The following is a 13849-nucleotide window of genomic DNA, read 5'->3' as shown; positions in this document are numbered from 1 at the left end:
GTCAAACAAACTTTTTGCTGTGTTTTGATGAGATCATAAGTTTGGTTGATAAAGGTGTTGACATAACATACTTAGGCTTCTGTAATGCATTTGACTTAGTCCCACATAATGTTCTGAATTTTAAAAAATTATCACTATAGAAAATGAACGTACCCTATATGGATTGGATTAAAAACTGGTTACCTGATGGATCTAAAAAAATAATTGGAAATGAAGAATATTCCTCCCATGCAGGTGTCTCTAGTGGAGTCCACAAATTTGAAAGTAGGGTAGGGCCAAGAAGATGGATCCACCAGACCTACAAAATAAGTGGAGGACTGCCTAATTTTTGTTGTTTTAGTTCATACTGTCCTGCACTTAGATACTGCAATAATTAAGTTAGTATAAATACTTATTGGGACCTAGACCATTATCTTAAAAACAAGGAGGAGGCTGTTTCCAAAAAAGAAAAGAAAAAGAAAAGGAGAACGTGTGGCACTAAATCTGGAATCACATAGCATTTCTGCAGTCCCATTGGAAAGCAACTATGATTCCCAGTGATTAATTCACGTGCAGGGGAATTCACCACTGAAAAGATTTCTGGAGTATTAATTGGAACAGCCCTCCCTACTATCTTAATTTAGGAAGAGAGACCATTTAGCTATACAAACTAAAGCAGGTTCAGATGTTAGATGTGATTTCACCTGTATTGGATGTTTGGTCTCTCCCATCTAAAGCCTCAGGTCTAGTTACCTTGGAAATTTTCACAGCCAAACCGAGGGAAAGGGATTCTGTTGAATATATGAGATGAAATCCTGGCACCATTGAAGTCCATAGGAATTTCTTCATTGACCTGAGTGGGGCCAGGGTTTCTGTGTAGAGTAGTCACTAACCTAGTGGTCCTTGGTTTTTCCAAGGAGCTTCAAACCAGACTCCACAACTGTATGCAAAAATATGTGCAAGTTACAGAAAAAATCAAATTTTTGTATGAAAAAGTAGAGGCGGCTGTTAAAAATTCAAAGCAGTAAATAACGCTAATCCATTCCTTCCTGTTCTTTCCCTTTCTCTGAGAAATTCAACCTAGGAAAAACAAGAGAATGATTACTTGTAAGACACAAAAATGGACTCTGAAGAGTAACTGATTAGAGGGTTAGAAGAGGGCTAGAACAACGGAGGGTTAGAAGAGTTTTGGTAGTAGCATGCTCTGCTCCTGCAGTGTAGTGGTGGGTTGATGTATAGTAACCTATTCTGCTAATGCAAAGAGCAATATAAGCAGATTTCCAGCCATCCATGGAGAGTAACTGCCCTTTGGGGCATGTGGCATGTGTGTGTGCAGGGAGGAGCAGCCAGAGGAGAAAAAGAGGGTGGATTCTGAGAGTGCCCTTCTGGAAAAAAAAAATGGGTCACTAGCGTGCAGGCTGTGTTGAAAGTACATCATGTCATTTACAGACAGATTTAAAGGTTGCAGCACCAGCTGTGCTTGCAGCATCAATGTGTTTAACTCTGGCCAGGGATTCATGTAATCAGATTATAACAATGTTGGTGGGTCTGTGCTCCAGTTTTTCATACCAGAAAGTAGCAGTATCCTCTGTTTAAATTGGAGGAATAACTAGAATATTATTTAGACAAGGCAGGAAACGGCAAGTGTGACTCACTATGGGAAAGTGCTTTATAAATCTGAACTACTGTTAGCCATATGGGTACGGGACGGGGAATTGATCATTCTGCCCATTTTCTGGAATAATTCAGCATTAAGCCCTGTCAGAATGGTGAAAAGAGCAAAGGTCAAAGAAATAAGATTATTCCCATCCCCTCCCCTACAAAGAGAAGGTCACAGACGAGGTGAAGGTTCTGGTTTGGCTCTTCAATGTTGTCAGTGTTGCTGCTGAGCCCCTGCTCTCAGCTTCGATGTACAATGCACATTTGTAGCTCTCAGTGCAGTTTGCTGAACTGTTTATCATCACTTCTGCTCACAAGATCCTACCACAAGAGCCTGGCACATATTTTTCATTTTAAGAAACGTGGCTCACTAACAAAAGTACAACCTTAATCACTGAGGGTGGGACTCACCCAAGTGCAGCATGCCTGTCCAAAGGCCTATGGACCACTTCAATTCTACGCATGTCTGTCCCTAAGCCCCAATTCAAGGCTGTCTTCCAGCCCCATTATACCATCAGGTTCCTCCAGCCAGGAAATACCACATCAGGAGTGATCCCTGGGTGAGGTAGAGCTGATATAAAGGACCTGCGGGGGTGGTGGGAGGACTATGTGGCCAGAATGCTCCAGCTATAGGTGTCCGTGCTTACATTAGAGCAGCCCTGGGCTGCTTTAAGTTTACAGTGGGGCCAGTCAGACCCCCAGTTAGGCCCAGAACTGAAAGGTTAGTCAAAGCAGCTCAGAATTGGGGGCTAAGGGTTCAGATGGTGACAAGGGACTTCTGCAGCCTGTGTGGCTGAACTTCACTTTTATCTTGATTTTGCCTGTAACTTTCCTTCACAGTATTTTAAACAGGTCTGATTTTAATATGTAAATTTTTTTCCTCCTTCGTAGAAAGTTTTGTTTTTTCTCTCTCCTCTCCCAGGGTTATCCGCAAGGCCCCAACCTCTGGCTCATGCTCCCGTTAGACAGAGGGATTCTGACTGTGTCCTCGCTCCTCTTGATTGTAGGATCTCTAAGTTACATGGGGAGTGAAAGCATGAATGACTTGTATTCCAATAGTCAGCATACAGTAAGATCTATGGCACTGCTCTCTTGCCAGGTCTGGCTTATCATCAAATAAAGCAGATTTTGCCTTAATAGAGCACTAGCCCTCTTTCTTTCATCAGAAGAGGTAAGACTACTCAGGAGAGACTCCAAACTGATCACACGAGTTTATTAAAAGAGTTTGAGGTTAGCTTTAAAATCTAGAGAGATCTTGAAAAGAATGACTGTGTATGCTACTCTCCACTTCCCCTTTTGGATGCACGGAGAATAAATCCAAATCTACTGCCGCCTCCTTCCACTCTACAGTTCCACCTGTGGAAAGTACGTGTCCGTGTCCCCCGGGCTCAGTCCTGCAAGGTGCTGAGCATGCAAGACACACTCCAGCAAAGCACTCCAGCACACCCTTCACTCTAAGCATGTGAGCAGTCTCATATCAATGGAGGCTTCTCATTTGCTTAAAGCTAAGCATCCAGCCACTTTGCCGAATTAGCATCTCAAGTCCATCTAATAGTAAGTTATACATTTACTTGTGGGGCAGGAGGTTGTAATACAGGAAAAGTGCACTAACATAGCATTACAAGTGATTCATTATATCGTTACTGGACAGACTTGCCAAATATTTTGCTGCCTCCCCAAGAAATATAACAAACTTCACACTGCCACGATGCGCTGTTCTGTACAGGTTCAGTCTGAAGATTTGGGGGAAATGGAGCAAAGTGATTTTTTATATCTTTATAGGCCCCAGACCTAATGGACTAAATTTACATAATAAATGAATGAGTGGAGGGGGATCTTTGGCCCCAGTCGTGTGTCCCCCTTCCCCCCGCCGCCCAATTCCCTCCTGCTATAAAAGTGCAGCTTGAGGTGGGGTCTGGGCATAATTGTCCCTTGCAAACTTTTTAAAATGTTGGTAACTGTGTAACCAAGCAGGGCATTCGGGGTTGTTAGGCGCCCAGCACCTAGAAGGTTTTGTGTGTTCTGGTGACAATTCGCACACAGCTGGCGTTTACAAACACATTTAATTATCTGACTCTGTCGTTGGCTCTACCTGAGGCAGATCAGATTTACAAGTAGGAACACTGAAGCAGAAAGCCTAAGTGACGTGCCCAGGACCAGAGAGGGCATCATTTAAAGCTTTAATTAAAGTGCTGGATTCCTGGTCCCGCCTGCCATTGAGCTGCCTCCCTCTCACAGGTCACGCTAGCTGTATAGCAGAGGATCCACACAAGCAGAGGTCAGTTGTCTGGGAGGTCATTAGTGATGGCTTTTTTGCCATCAGGAGCTAAGAAAACACTGCACCAGAGCTGGAGTCTGATCTTGGATATTCCAGAGGGGTGAGCATATGCAGTCAGTTGAGGGAGCCGTGTGAATGGTTTACACGGCTCTCCAAGTCCAGTCCTGGGTGACTAGTGGGGAACTATGAATAACCTGTGGTCTTTATGAAAAATCTTTGACAAGCTACCAAACACGGCAATTGATTCACATTTGTCAAGGCAAATGTCATGGGCAAGGGGGCAGAGAATCCTTTTATAAAATGAAAGCCAAATTTCTTTTGCTCCTGTGTCTCCAAATTAGGTAGGGTTGCAACCCAGATCTGTACGATCACATATACGTGGAGCATATAAAACATGTTACCTATGTAGCCTTTGCATATCTTCCATATGTCTTTGATCCACATGGGAAGCTTTATGCTCCTGCCTCTTGCTCCTTTACACACCAAGGCTGTCTCACTTTCATTAGACATGTCATTTCTGAAGAAATATATATTCTGTTGTTGGGGTATTTTTGTTCTGTTAATTGTCAAGTGTCTGGTGGGTAATGAACAATGGAGGACTAATTGGAAGCAAGAGGGAATAAAATAGGTATTAGTTTGTTTCTGTTCTTAATTAAGAGGATATATAATACTGTGGGGAAAGTTTTTAACAAATGGCAGGAGGGTTTTTTATCATTAAGAAAGGATTAATTGGAAGCATCTTATAAATTAACATACAGGCACTGTGTTTTTTCCTTTTAGGTATCACACCAGGATATAACTAGCAAACAGCAAAGCAAAGGCCTAAAAGACCATTTCTATAGACATGTGACTAAGAATCTCAAACAGCTAGAAAGGGAAGAGACAGGTCCCAGTTTCCCTAGGAGTACAAAAATGGTAAGCACATGGCAGACTGTGATCAAGAGGAGAATTAGGAAAAGTAACTAAATACCTATTTAGTGTAAACTCTCTGTGAATTAATGTTCTCTATATTAATTCAAAGTGTTACTTTATTTTAATTTTAAGTTCAATAACGTGACTGCTATTCTTTAAACAGTTAATCAGTTGGAAGCAAAAACATGTGTTACTAAATAGTCCTCTGAATAAACAGACCAGGGAGCTAATGTAAGAAACTATGCTTGATGTGACATTTTCTTCCTATGAAATGAAAAATATTCCAAATGCTGAAGATCTTGTCATCTACCAGCCACATCTAATAAAAAGGCTTCCCATTATGTGCCTTGTCAATCAAGCCCAGTCATGTTCTGCTCTTAGAATATGAATATGCATTTTATAGGCCAGAGGGTCCGACATGACGCATCACATTCGGCTTGAAATACTGTACAAACGGGATGCTGGTTTTAAGGAATTATGGACATGATCCTGCTTCCACTGAAGTCAATGGTAAAACTTCCAAACTGTAGGATTAGGCCTTTAGAAAGCAACAGGTTATAGATGTGGCTCGGGCAGGAGACGGCTGGTGCTCATTATCTGAGATGCTGAATCAAATGTAACCAAGTCTCTTAATCTAGACATAACAGATGATGGCAATGTATACCCTCAGGAAAAAGGGTTTTCCACCATTAGAGTTATAATATTACCTTGGCAGGCACTGCTAATCTTTTGTGCAGTTTAAAAAAAAATATTCAGTGGGGTACAATACCACCACTTGTAAAAAGCTTCACAAGGACCAAGTTAGGTGAAACAGACCAAGTTTCTGCCACACCATGCCTTCCTGTGGCTGTGGGTGGGGTTTGGCGAGTTTCAAAGAGACAGAGACCAGTCCTGCATATAAATGTCCTAAGGTCTGGGACAAACCTGTGGATCTTGGCGTGTTCACCTGTGCTTGGATCACAAACAGCCCCTCTGCACGTTCAAAGTAGCAATCTACAGAGAGAGGTCAATATTGATTCCTGGCTTATTTCACCATGGGTTTACTGATGCTGTGAAAAGTGAGCTATCCATGGCTCTGCCACTTCCCTGCCAGCCATACCCTCTGCAGAGCACCAAACCATCCATCAGCGAAGAGGGTCCAATGTGTAGCTACCACAGTCAGAAGCCCTATATCAAACTCTAAGATAAGGGGAGGGATACTGCTGTGCTGATTAGGTTCACCTCCTCGTCTTCTGACAGACTTTCGGCTATTTTCTGCTCCTTTCATCCCTTTGTGGGGTAAAATTGGAGGTGTTCATCTGACTCTAATATGTACACAGTGCAAATATAAAGAACTTCCACAACCGGTATCAGAATTCCTGCTGCTGCTGCTGCTCAGGTGAGACATTCTAGACACACATGTATTTTACACAAATAAATGCCATCGGCGAGAGTATAGATGCAGTTCTTCCCATTCAAGCCTGGGGCCATGGCATACTAACACATGAGTGGAGTGAGATCAGGAGCTGATTTTTGAAGGTTTCTGTTCAATATATCTAATTTTTTCAGCACTTTAAAAACTCTGTCAGATACTAATTCAGGTGTCTGCCCCTTCCCTCCTCGTTTCAACTAGCCTAATCAGCTGCAGCACCAAAAATCAAATGATGTTTTTTGTTGCGTGTGTGGCCATGATTGTGACTATCTCCTTTTGCCATAATGTAGTGGCGCTAACTAAAGGGTATAAACTGTTCACTCCATGTGTTGAGGACCCAGTTTTGGCTCCCCCATGGCCCAGAGTTCCCTTGCTGTTTCCATAGTGGAGGTGCACGCTGCAAACAGACCGGTCAGCTGCTGCATTCTGCTCTCAGGCAGAAGGCCAGCAGCATGCTGGTGGGGAAGTGGGCAGGCAGGGGGAGTAGCTGGAATCCACTTAGCTTAGACAAGAGCCTCCCTTCTGGTGCGTCCTGTGATTGTCACTGCTGAAAAGTATTTTGCTAAAGAAGCCTGGATTGGTGTCAGTCAGGCAAACTCAGCCCACTGGTCCCCTGAAATAAATCACCTGGGGAAGACACCAGCAGATCTCAGACTCCAGTCTCTTCCCTAGTGAGTTCTAATTAGCCCCCTGTGAGCAGCCCTGTAATTTGACTGAGACAGGTGGGAATCTTTCCTTTCTATTATTTTGTAAGAGGAAGGATGGTCTTGTGATTAAAGAACATGAAGACTCAGGAGTTTGGGGATCTATTCCCAGTTCTACCACAGACATAGTGTGTGACCTTGGACACGTCACTTATCTTCTTGTGGCTGGAGTGATCCTGCCACCAGTGCAGGGACCAAGAGGGGAGGCTTGGTGCCTCCTCTATGCTGAGGTTGGGGGGGGGCCAACCTGACCCCGGAGCAGGTTAGTGCAGCCTTAAGGATGGTCTAACCACTGGCATAACCTCACATTCCATACAGTCAGGCAGAGCCACACATCCACCTTCCCTCCTCCCCCCCAACAGACTCCCTGCCCTAGATGATCCTGCCAGGATTGAGCCAATGGTGCCATCTCTCCATTTCTAGCAGAGAGGGCCTCTTGTGTTGGGGATATTCTGCTGGGGAGCTGCACAAAAGCAGTTATTCCATCCTCTCGGCATCAGTTACCCCATCTGTGAAATGGAGATAATTGTACTTTCCTACCATGCAGGGAGGTTTGAGTCTTTTTTTTTTTACTAATTCTTGTGATGTTCCCTGAGACCCTTGGATGGAACAATTTTTGGTTAGGTTTTTATTATTATTTATTTTATTTTTATTATTACATAAGAGTCCTGCTTATTCAGTCCCATCAAGTTCAAATACTATTAGGGCTCAGTGAACCACAAATGAAAATTAGCACTAAAGCACAAATTTCTTTACCCATTATATTTCTAGTTTAAATAGGTTTTTTACTATTCAAGAGCCTAGAAAGACTGTGCACAATAAACGTATCTATGACCTTAGGCCCAATCCTACAAATATGGACTACCAGGTAAAGTATGTACTACCTTGAGTAATCCCACTGTCTTCAATGGTTTATGCATTGTGCCCAGTAAATAAGTGTTTACAAGATAGAGTCTTAAATTATATAGAAGCCAAAATGCTGTTTTCAATGGTCCAATTCCCTTCGTAACCTGAGAAGTGCAGGGATCCAATATAACTTCACTACCTAAGTGTATTTCCTTCAAAAATGGTTTTTAAAAACATTTATATGTATGTGTTGTGTATGTATTTATGCAGGCGTGCATGCGTGCACACATACACACACTTTATGTACCTTTTCTTCTGCCAATCCGTGCCCATTTCCATAGAAACAGAAGTGAAACCATGAATTGGCCACCAGAAACTGAGTTATTTTCATTTCCCTACACGCAGGGTCAGAAAGGCTGTGGGTAGCCAGCAGGCAGCTGTCAGCTCATAGTGAGAACTCTCCCTTGTACGTTTCAGCAGCTGGCTGTCATCTGACAACTACAAATACCAGGTTTGGAAAAAACAGTTACAGACTTCAGAACCCTTTCAGCTTTGAATGCCTGTTCGGGTTGGGGAGCCCTGGTATATAACTAATATACTATAGATATGCTAATAACATTAGATATCACCTGTTGAAAATCCCTGTTCACTCTGTCTAGATGTTGGGATTGGGAGGGGTCAGCATGGATAGTCTGGACCCACCCAGTGCCATTTTTGTCCACAAAGGCATAACTTTGACGTTCTTGCCCTTGAGTCAGAGCACTGGTTAATGTGCTGCATGAATGATTGATAAACATTCTTTGGTCTCCTTCACAGTTCATTGCCCCAGTTAGACAATGATGATGAACATGCAAGGCTCTACCGTATATATTCACTCATAAACCAACTCCCAGAAAGCCAATGCCCTTCTCTTCACTGCAGACAATAACAAACAAATGTCCTGCATGTAAACTGATCCTTCTCCCACTGTCCCTATGCTCCCCACCTAAGACATTATGGAAGAGTCTTCCTTAAATAGGAAGTAACTTAGGGGACCCCTTGGCAGAACTTCTGGCTCCCCTCTTTCCCTGCTTGACTAGTGTATAAGCCAAAAGTTTTGCCTGGAAATTGTGGCATAAATGGCTTAGCTTTATATATCAGTAAATATGGTATTTGCCTGAACTGCCCTGAATGAGTCACCATCACTGATATGCCCAGCCAGAAACTCCAGATCCTACATCTACCAGGTGTTTGTGCTTAGCGTGCATGCTGCAGCTATTCCAGCAAGCCAGCTGCAACCAAGAATTACCTTGCTGTAGCTGCACTTTGTAAAATATGGATTTGTGAAGGTTCTCGGATCAAACCCAGTCTTATTATAAAACAGTGCTGTAAAATGCCCAGACTCACAGACCAGAGAGATTGATGATGAAGTGAGCTGTAGCTCACGAAATCTTATGCTCTAATAAATTTGTTAGTCTCTAAGGTGCCACAAGTACTCCTTTTCTTTTAGCTCTCAGAGGATGGGCTTTCACTGTGAAAAATAGGCATGCAGCAAAACACCACGTCTTAGTTACAGACAGATGGCTTTAAACTTAAACTGATTAAAAGGCCATGCTAATGGCACCACAACTAATGCCACATTAATTGGTAGGAATGTTTGTCACATCCAAGGCTGGCTCTATTATATGAGCAGAACAGGTGGTTGCCTGGAGCAGCAAAATGTTTACGGATTGTGGGAAGTGAAGGGCATGTGTTTTCCAGTTTGCCATGGGTATGAACAGCCATAGACCTGATGCTAATCTGAGAAGGGAAGAAACTATTAGCAAGCAGCCATTTTGGCTTTGTTTCAGTGGCCTAGTATTACTGCTTTGCAATGCCCCAGAGGGAAAATATGGGTTCAGTTATGGACACTAGTCTTTCACTTGTAAGGCTGATATGGGCAGCTAAGGGAGGCAGCAAGCTCAGCCCTTTAGTGGAAGGGGGGCAGAGGGGGGTGACAGGGAGTATTACAAGATGCTCAACAGGAATCTTTCCTGCCAATCAAGGTACAGAAATAATGGGCTCCAGAAAAAGTCCATCCAGTCTAGCAAATGATGGTTGAAACATGGGCTTCTCCAGGAAATGTACCAGAGTAATCTACAGCAACAGCCCAAAATAATGCAGTGTTGGTAAATACAAGACATAGTGTTTTCACCTATTACTGTAGAATACCATAGTATTTTTCAAAATAAGGTTAGAAGCAGTAATGCTGAACAAGACCACTGGCCAGTAAATTAGGCATCAGTTTGCAATGTGGCTTGGCTACAGAAAAGACTTGCCTGACTTCGGGATTGTATTATGAAGAGGTGGCAGGTAATGTTCATTCAAAGAACTGCCATGTGCTTGGAAACTTCACATCCTCTTAACAAAGTGTATGATGAGGAAATATGCAAAAGCATCATGGGGGAGGGGAGTGAGAGGAGAGGAGGGAAACAGAGGTTCTGTTACCTCCCTGCTTTTTGCTATGGCCACATCCAAAATATTGCATTCAGTTGTGGGTGCCTCTTTACCAAGATAGTGATCAATGGGCGGGAGTTCAGAAGATAGCAATAAAAACAAGCAAGCAGCAGGAGGAACTGACTTCTAAGGGATGATTTTAGATAACTAAATATGTATAGCTTGACTAAGCTAGAGTTCAGGGGGAACCTGATGGCTGCCTACAAATACTGGAAAGGTGAAAACACCAAAGAGGAGAAATGAGTGGCACCTAGGAGTATAAGTAGGAGGAATGGGTGAAACTAAGCAAGGAAAATGTAGGCTAACAGGCCTGACAGTGAGATCTATTGGACTAGGAAGTAGTGGAAGGCAGTTTCCTTGGGACATGTAAGCTAGATTGGAGAAAGCACTAGAGAATATACTGTGGAGAAAATCCTGACTGGCAAGAAGACAAGCTGGATGATACCAGAAGCGCTTCTAATATCTATGCATTGTTGCCAACTCTTGCCATGTTTGATATTTTAAAGTCCCAGCTGCTGGAGTTCTGTGACTACATGAGAATCTCAACTTTAATTTCTTACAACAAATGTTCCTAAACATGGTTATGAAGAAGAGTTTGAAAATATTACTTGAGTGCAACCTTCAAGACTCAAGAACCAGAACACAAATAAAAATAACCCGTTTTTAAATCACATGATTTGTAAGACAATCTCATGATTTTTGGTGGTCCAACTCACGATTCTTGAGCAGTTGGCACTGGCAATATACATTCTAGTATTTTTTAAAAAATCAGACACTTCTTCCATTCAGGAATATTATGTTTGAAAATCCTATTGGGTTTCCCCTGCAGTTACTTATCTGTACCGGTTAAACAGCAGCCTGACTTGTAAGGACAGAAACATTTCAAGGGACTTTTTAACTTCAAAGTAGTTTTCCTCTGTTACTGATTCACTCCCCCTCAGAGATTTTCAGACTGACGCTTTCCACTTCTGATTTGTGATTTGCATACAAGTTCTACTTCCTGCTGCAGAGCCTGTTCTGCAACTTACCTGAGAGAAAGAGAAAGAGAAAGGGGAGCATAAAGGAAGAAAAAAAAAACAAAGATCCACAGGAAAAGAGTGTGCAGGAGAAAGCCCAACAGTTGCTCTCTACCCTTGGTCAGTCCAGCCTGTGTCCCTGCTAGCCCCAAGGTAAGAGCTCTTAAAGATACTGCCATTCCCTGTCACTGTTTGTTACTAACCACTGACCCACTCTTGTTTTTCTTTCTCTTCTTTCTGAGCTCTAACCTCCTTTTTATTTTGCCCATTTTAGCAAACAGTTTAGCAAACAGTTAGTTTGGCAAACAGCTCACAGTGCTTCAGCTGCTTCGCTTTACAGATTTGGATCAGGACTGTCTGTGAGTAAACACTCGGGAAATGGATGACATACGCCATGTTTCTATGTCGTCCTTACATCCTAAGCATTTGTATAGACGTCTGAAAAATGCCAGCGACGGGCCTGATCCTGGCTGGCTGTTGCACAGGTGTTCCACTGGAAAGTAATTTACACGAAGTTTTCACCTGTACCCCTCTGTGCCCCCCACACAGGGGTCAGCCAGTGATCCTGAATTCTTCTGCATGGTGGCACAGCGGTGCTCCCCAGGAGCTTCTGGAGGAATTGTGGCACCACTGGGACAGCGTGATTTTGCACTGCCTGCCATGCAGGTCCATGCCTTGCTGCCTACTTGGCCATAATGAGGGGTTGTTTCCCAGTAATCTAGGAATTGCCTAAAAGGGCACATCATTAATCCTATTTCTTTACTGTTTTTCATATAGACCAAGATAAAACACTTCCAACCTGATGTTAATATCAGAACAGATTGCAAGTGATCTGATATTAATTTTTAAAAATCAGCTGTACAACTGATAAGTTAACATCCCTTTCAGAATACTCAGTTTGGCAACTCTCACTAACATTTGCTGGCTAGTGAGAACAGTAAATATGCCCCCCATATACGGTGCCTTACAGCTGCAACAAATTGCTTGGAATTACATGGTATTGCAAAATTAAGGTATCCTCTAAGAACTAAGGCCTGACCTACATTTAAAATTTATACCAGCATAATTATGTCAGGAAGCTGATGTTTTCCCAACATAGTTATGCTGGTATATGCACTAGTGTAAGACCCAATTATGCCAGCAAAACTATGCTTTGTAGTCTATTTTGGTGTAGTCTATTTTGCTGTTTGTGAGCTATACTGACAGTTATAAGCTTCATCTATACTAGGCAGGTTTGCTGGTCTAGCTAAACCAGCAAACCCTTCTTAGCAATAACAAGACCTTAGGTAGAGACTGTACCAACTCTTTGGTGCCATCTGCAAGGAAATAACAAAATGGTTCCTAGCTCCATAGGCTCAAAAAATGTCAATGGAGGAGGGGGAAAAGGTTGGTAAGACCTCTGTTCTTCCTCTCATTGTCTTGTATTTCTCCAAAGCCCTGTTTAGCATGCGGCCTCGAGTACATTTCGCATTATCCACGCCACTTATTGGCTTTGGGAATTTGTTTAGTTTTTGCAAACTACTATTGATGATTGTTGTCTGGAATCAAAGAAAAGGAATTTCAGCTGGATAAGGCTGAACTGGGCACACTTAGTCATCACATCCTAAACAGCATGACAGCCCAATGGCGTAAGGTCACAATCATGCCTTAGCCAATTCAAGCACTGCTGAGGGTCCTGTGGAGGGAATATCTTGTTTTTCAGTTTACTCTACTGTGGGGATTGGATACAAAGAGTGATTGAGGGCACTTTGATTATTGTGTTAGGGCTGGTTGCCAGAGATGAGGGGGGAAGTTCATCCCCACACACACACTTTTGAAACAGAGGGGGCTGTGCCCTCCCCATTTTTGAGAACTTGAACTCGGCATGGGGAGCCCAGGGGGCCCAGACTCCCACCCCCTGTCCCCTGACCAGAGCTGGGTGGTGTAACAGCAGAGCCCCTTGCCTGGGGGCATAACAGAGGAGCAACTGGGCCAAATTTGTGACCTGGTGCACAGGGTCACAACACCACTCCAGTGTGAGAGTCTGAGCTAGCAGGATTTGAACCAGAGGAGATTTTATCTACCCAGGGTCTTCTATGGCATTATCTTATCTGAGTGACTCAGGCACCAGCACAAGCAGCCTGGCACGAAGGGCTCTCACTCTCTTAGTTCCCAAGGCACTGCTCCCCTGTTAGTTTCCTATGTGCCTCCGCTCTTCACACAGCACTGGTGAGCTCAAAGGAGCAGCTGTGATCAGGCTAAAGTCTATATCACGGTTGAACTGAGGGGCAGGGGTTCTGATGTTGACTTATGGCAGCCAGAGTGCCCTTCAATATACTACTATGCTCAGTGCATTGGAAGCTCCAGTCCTTTAGGCTCTGTGTGCCTTCGGGAGCCAAGTGGTACCCATAGCAACTCTTTTGTGATTGCTTTGGATGGCAGGCTGCATGCCTTGGAAGAAAGTGCTGGAGCTTATGTGTAAGTGTTCACCCAGGGCTGGTGGCTCCTTCTGCAGGTACCCAGAGTGGGTGTTCATTCCTCATCAGGAAACATGTTGAGGGGGAAGCCTGAGACTAGATCCCTGGGGGAA

General features: G+C 43.4%; 1 protein-coding gene across 5 annotated transcripts in view; it reads left to right on the top strand.

Annotated features, from left to right (window-relative positions):
• Nucleotides 1-11206: 11206 nt before the first annotated feature.
• Nucleotides 11207-13849, top strand: part of TRAF3IP2 (TRAF3 interacting protein 2) — a 50429-nt gene continuing 47786 nt past the window's right edge. The window contains exons 1-2 of one of the 5 annotated variants that reach the window (XM_043510841.1): nucleotides 11208-11433; nucleotides 11555-11639. The gene's annotated coding sequence lies outside the window, so the exon portion shown is untranslated. Of the gene's footprint in view, nucleotides 11434-11554; nucleotides 11640-13849 lie in introns of all 5 variants that reach the window. The other 4 variants (XM_038395854.2, XM_038395853.2, XM_043510843.1 and 1 more) reach the window with 4 other exon arrangements.

Source organism: Dermochelys coriacea, chromosome 3, assembly GCF_009764565.3.
Source record: "Dermochelys coriacea isolate rDerCor1 chromosome 3, rDerCor1.pri.v4, whole genome shotgun sequence".
Taxonomy (NCBI): domain Eukaryota; kingdom Metazoa; phylum Chordata; order Testudines; family Dermochelyidae; genus Dermochelys; species Dermochelys coriacea.
Note: the sequence above shows the minus strand (reverse complement) of the source record. Positions and strands in the feature narration are given on the sequence as shown.